The 6,852-nt window shown below is 35.5% G+C and overlaps 1 non-coding gene across 1 annotated transcript; it reads right to left on the bottom strand.

The window, feature by feature from the left end:
• Positions 1–4,436: 4,436 nt before the first annotated feature.
• Positions 4,437–4,509, bottom strand: TRNAR-UCU (transfer RNA arginine (anticodon UCU)). Its single transcript has one exon. It is a non-coding gene; the product is annotated as a tRNA-Arg (tRNA).
• Between the last annotated feature and the right edge of the window lie 2,343 nt (positions 4,510–6,852).

Raw genomic sequence — 6,852 nt, forward strand, 5'->3', positions numbered from 1 at the left:
TTCAACATAATTCTATGTTTTAGGATTATTTTGTATAACTGGAGTGATTCTAAGTATTGTTGAGTTTTGCTGTACGTATTCCAAGAAAGTGAAAACTGTACATACAACGAACATGCTTCGGGAAGCTGCAAAAGTACTTCTTTAAATGTCGCAGCATATGCTTCTAGTATTTACTATCTTTCTAAGAGTAATAACATACATTTAATAGCATGTGTGGAATTAAAAATATAAGTTGTTCATTAAACCCCGGTTTCAATGTAACTTTTGCAAAACAAGCCTCATTTTTCATTACTATTCGATTAATATTATTTTTTCTGTTTATTTGTTTTGCAAATTTGTTATTAAATAAGCCCCTAATCTGATCACACAATTTTCCAGACAGAATTTTAAAATGTTCTTGAACAAGGAATCAAATCTCTTCTTACACCTTCGTTGTTTAAGAGTAAAAAAGGCTAGTATCTACTTGCGTTGCTCTTGCCAATTTACTTAAAAAAATATGAAACAAGATATACGGTATTTTAACTGGGAAAGAGAGTATCCTAATATTTATACAACCTTTCGTCAAACAAAATGTTAGAAGAAACCAGGAAAACTAACATTGATATACAAATATTGAGATCATGTCTTGCCCCTCCACTTTTAACGTCCAACCGCCGCCACTGTGGCAACCCATATACAGATTAATCATAGTTCTGCGTACAACATCATGAATAAAAGGTTCAACTTTCACAAACGCTGTGTGAGATAGGATCAGAAAAACTCGGTGAAGAACTCAAGCGGAAGCGTGTGACAATCTGTCAGCACCTACTGGTTCGTTATGCTAATGAGGGTGAAGCATTTTTCAGGTGAATAATCACTGAAGATGAAATGTGGATTCATCTCTTTGAACCAGGGAGCAAACACCAGAGCATAAAATAGAAGCACTCTGGATCTCCCATCGAGAAGAAATTCAAGAGTCAACCTTCTGCAGGGAAAGGGATGCTCAAAGTAATTTGGGACCCAGAAGAGTCAATCCTGGAACATTACCTGGAAAAGGGGGTTAACAATAAACAGTAAAAGATACAGTGATAAGCTGATAAGCAAATGCAATTCGTAATAAACGTCAGAGGTTGATTGTCGGAAGGAGTTCCTGTGTTGCATAACAAAGTGCGTCCACACCCCACCGCACACACTGCGTTTTGATGTGTTGAAACATCCTGCATACAGTCCTGTTGGATTACTATCTGTTTGGTATACTTAAAGATGCTCTCAGAGACCGTCAATTCAGCTCCGATCAACAGGTGAAGGATAACGGAAAATTTGTGCAACGGTGGACCAGGTGCATTGAAAAGCTGGGTAACTATGTTTAAAAATATGAAGAAAAAAATCTACTCTTGTGGTAATAAATAATAGAAATTGATTGTAGATACTTATTGACTTATCCTAACATATCTTCCTTCAGAGACTTATAGTGTTGCTGAAAGTGCATTCGGCAAACTTAGTAAGATATTACTAAAAATCCTGGTTAGAAAACACTGTGCAAATTTTCTAGAAAGCTTAGCGATGAAGAAATAGATATTGAATAGGTATTTACCGATGAAGAGCTGTGTTGTTTTTCACATGCTCCTGTGATGTCATACGATGTGGAAGAACAATTTCTCTATACAAATCATTTTTCGGACGCGGACGTAGGAGTTTGATACAAGAAAATCTCCTTATATACTGTAACACCCTCGAGTAACGTGGAAATTTACCAAAACAAATATTTCACTCATTTTCGCTTATTGTTTTTTTGGCTTATTTTAATGCTTATTGGTTTTCAATTTATTGTGTTTATTAGCATGTTTATTTTATTATTTAATTGCGCTTATAAATCCTGGCTCTAGTTGTAAGGTTTGGTTGTTAAAGAGGAGATCATGTCAAAGAGTTGACCTTTTATTAGTTACAACATCTCTCCTCGTTTTAATCATCACCATTTTCATGACTACCCCACAAGATTTTGAAGAAAACTTGTTTTAAGTACTGTTTAAATTAAACCATTATTTGAGGAGACAAACAATTCTATTCGTTATCCTTAAGTTTTACGTCCCACGATTATGCCGGCTAGAGTAAAGGAGATAGTGATGATGAGAAATGAAGGAAATGGTGGAATGAAGAAAGTGGGAGGAAACGGGAGAACCCCAAGGAAACATATGCACACGGTGTTTGTCCACCACAAAGTTCACTTGGTGCGAACTGGGATAGAACCAGGCGCTCCATGCACCAGAAGTGAACGCTCTACCACTGAGCTACCGTGGCCCCTCTAATTCTATTCGATCTCAACAACCTACTTATGTGAAACACATTATATCTATATCTATATCTATCTATCTATCTATCTATCTATCTATCTATCTATCTATCTATCTATCTATCTATCTATCTATCTATCTATCTATCTATATATATATATATATATATATATATATATATATATATATATATATATATATATATATATATATATATATATATATATATATATATATATATATATATATATATACAGTAGCGTAGCCAGGATGTGTGTTTGGGTTGGCCCCAAGTGCTGTTGTAGGTACATATAGAAAAATTACAAACAAAAAATATATAAACATAAAAATATATAAAAAATTACAAACATCAAAGTACCAAAGTACATTGTCGGACCTCTTTGGGGGGGCCCTGGCCCCCCTTCCCTACGCCACTGTATATATATATAATGCATGAATGTATAGGTAAATGTCTTTCATGTATCTTCATATCGAGAAGACAATATATGACAGCCGTTTTGTACTTTGAATGTCTAACTGACTGAAAGAGATCATTGAATCTCTGATGCCCGGAACGTGCCATCAATTATTCAGAATCTAATTAGCGTTTGACTGATTATTGTAATGTGATGGCGTTTAGCATAATATTGACACCTACGCTGCAAATATTGTCCTTTCCTCTGTTGGTTTACCGTCAATGTTGAGTTACATTGAATACCATTTTCGGAACTATTCTCGAAGCAACATATGTTTTCTATGTGATCATATTCAGATTCTTTTCAACGAACTTTAAAAAATTCGTTACTGAATTCTCTATGTCTGTGTATATATGTGTGTGTTATTTGCGAATTTTTCAATTGTAAGCCCTCCATTCGATAAAGCATCAAAAACTACCTGAATAAGTGATGGAATTTTTCCCGTCACTCTTACTGTTCCCCAGATATTGGCCAAAAAAGTTCGATTGCGAAAGATTTAAGGAGTCATATCTCGGGAACCGTAAGTCCGTAAGTCATAGAGAGGTCATATTGATATTGATCAATACCTAAAAGGACGTTGAACATTTTGGTACCAAATAGTAACCGGTGGCCAGTGGCCTACCATTCCCCCATTCCCCACATATTGGCCAGAAAAGTTCGGATTTCCAGGGATTTAAGGAGCCATATCTCGGAACTGTAAGTCATAGAGAGATGATATTCAATTTTGAGTCCTTTATTTTGAGCATGTGTCTTCGTAAAACAACATATCGTAGGACATTCTAACAGAACTCTCAAAAAAAAAAAAAAAAAAAAAACACGTGTAAAAAAATAGTACTCAAGGAAATTATAATAATGAAGTACAAAGAACAATATTGGAATGAAGCCTATAAAAATTAATAAGAAAAAATAATTCTTTTTACGTTCATTCTGGCAATGCTCTTGGAGTATTTTTAACTGTCTTTATAATTATTTTGGTTGACAGCCGTATGCACAACATAAAGTGCAATTCAAAACAATAATTGAGTATTCAATGAATTGTAATTCAAATACAATTTTAATCTGGGACCGAGCGCACTAATGCTGTAGTCATAAGGTTATGTAGATTATTAAATACCCAAATAAATAAATTAATTAAATATTTCAGTTTTACGTCCTGCGATTCTACGGTCTTGATAGGATTGATAACTGATCAGTATTTGTGTCATGTTTAACTATTTATTTCAAGGTTTAAAATACTGTCATTCTTCATCTGCTTTGAGGAATATGAACTGGTGATTGCTGGATAATTTTAATTTTCCCGACTTGGTAACCCTATGCTCTGAAGGCTAAAGCAGACTGATGATTAAAGAAAATGAATGGTTATGAAAGAATTGGTGGAATGAGTCTGTGGGAGGAAAACTAGAGAACCTCGGGAAAATCCATGGACATTCTGTTGTCCATCACAAACTCACTTAACCTGGAGTCGAATCAGGGACCCTTTAGATCAGAGATGAGCGCTTTACCGTTTGATAAAAGCTTTAGACGACTACCAGGCTCCAAAGGGAGACGCACACAGAAACATCAAAGGACCGTTACAAATGCCCATACTATTCAGGGGAACTCGAACTTCCAATAGGCATCACTTCACGATCGTCTCCATAACGTCTCAGACCGCTAGAGTACACTACAACGATTAAAAAGTTTCTGTTTCCATCCCTGGCGGGATTCGAACCCACGACCCCTGGATTAGAAGTCCAGTGCGCTTTCCACTGCGCTACAGGGACTTACATGCTTAAGGATTAGAACGTAAGGATTAGAAATACATAAAGGACGTACTATAAACTACAGTTTACAAGAAATTTGAGCCATTAGTTTGCAATATAAACAATGGTTTTTTTCGTATATAGTTTCTAAATAACCTTTAAGAACATATGGTACAGGTTTGTAACCTGCCAGGAAGTTTCTGTCTAATGTAGTGTCCTCAAAGTGTGGTCCTCGAGGTCTGTTCTTGTCCTCTTAAATTAATCATTCGTTCAAAAAGATTGAAATAAAATAAAATAAAATTCAAGTGAAATGAGTGTGACGCACTATAATTAAGAATCTCAAAAAAGGAATAGATTAACAAATAGTATCTTATTGTATAGACGACAATTTAATATGGTAAAAGTAATATAAATTCTGTTAACTTATATAGACTGTCATTTTTAAGGCTTTTAAGGAATCTGTATCATTTACTGATAAAACGACATGTTTTTCTTACTCGTTGTATGTTGTCTTTCAGTGTTGTTCCAACTCTAAATAATAGCCGTACACATACAGATTCCAGGAATTCAATAAATAAATAAATAAAAATAAAATAAAATAAAATAAAAATAAAAGTGAAAGTAAAAAAAGTCTTTAAAATATTGACTGACATTGTCTTAATAAATAGCAATTCAGATGTAGCCTACCATTACTAAATAATCTTGATAACGTTCATTTATTAAAAAGGAAAAAAATATGTAATTCCTTCAATTAATACCAACATAAAATTAGCAAATTTTAATTAATATCATTAGCAGCTCAGACCGAGCTTTCGCCTAGCCATACACAATAAGTTACGAGGAGGAGCTGATAAGTTCTCGGCCCGACCCAGAATATTTTTAGCTACAGACACCAAAGTTTCAGGCCATTTAAAGTGCAGACACGTAGCCAAGGGAGTCCGGACCCCCTTCGAAACCAGAAATGAAAAAAAAGGAAGGATGAAACAAAAAACGAAACGAGAAAAAGAAGAATCAGTGTTAAAAATAAAAAGCTGCAGTAAGCTTTTGGTTACGCTTTCTTATGAGGAGTTTTCTGTGGAAGAAACGGGAAGGACGGGGGAGAGGGGCGATCAAGTTAAAATTGGATATTATTGTAATATAGCATTGCGAATTACATCTAGCTCCATGCCAATCCTATGGACTAGAAATGACGATAAACCGGTTCTATGGTCCTCATTTTATTGTCCTAACAAATTAATATATGTAAAATAATTTAGATCGATCGAGCTTCTGGTGTGGCAACCACAGTATTTCATGTCACAGACCCCCATTACGAAATTCTGGCTGCGTGCCTGGTGCCCGAAGGTCAACACACGTAGCACATCGTTGCTCCACCTTCTCCAACTTCCCAAACCCGGACACACACACACACACACACACACACACACACACACACACACACACACACACACACACACACACACACACACACACACACACACACACACACACACACACACACACACACACACATACACACACACACAAGAATTCTCCTGTCTGCAATAAACAGTTTTGCAGCTAATATAATATTGTTATTCTGCTAAATTTCTGTTTTTTCACAACTTAATTTCTTCTTGAATATGGTTTTCGTCTGTTAATATTTATCCAAGATATTTGAATGTATCCACTTTATCAAAAGTATTATTTGATATTTTAACGCATCCATAATTTGCCGTATTACGATTCAGAAGAACTTCCATGTATTTAAACGGCATGACAAACATCTTGGCATTTGAAGGAGGCGCTCCAAGTTCCCTTTAAATGCTGCTAGCAAATGATAGGCCAGCGGTATTGCCACGCTTATTTTGTACACGTCCATGTCTATCCCTGCCACCTGATCGCGCTGTAGTTTGTCTACTTAGCCATAGCCACACCCCTTTACCACTTGGCAACGTCGCGCCAGAGCTTGCGTTTTATTCGTTTAGCTGAAATGCCAAGATGTTTGTTACAGGCTTTAGTTCTCTCTGCATTTACTTCTAAACCCATGTCCATGAGAGCATTTAATAAGACCTTTGCATTTCTTTCTATTGTTCTATCATCTCCTATTAAATTTACATCATCAACATACGCCATAATCTGATGAATACTATTCAACTTTAGGCCCTGGTTGCCATCTTTGATGTTCCTTATAGCGTACTTCAGGACAAAATTGAACAATATTGGCGTAAACGCATCTCCTTCTTTCAGGCCATTCTCGACGTAAAAGTTCGTGGACAATATTTACTTTCCTTTGGGATTCATTTAAACTAGATTTTAGGCGAAATTTATGTATTTTATTTGTATTTCGTGCCTCAAGCTAGTTCCGATTTTTTTTTTTAAAAA

Source organism: Thermobia domestica, chromosome 15 (genome assembly GCF_964235325.1).
Source record: "Thermobia domestica chromosome 15, izTheDome1.hap1.1, whole genome shotgun sequence".
NCBI classification, from domain to species: Eukaryota; Metazoa; Arthropoda; class Insecta; order Zygentoma; family Lepismatidae; genus Thermobia; species Thermobia domestica.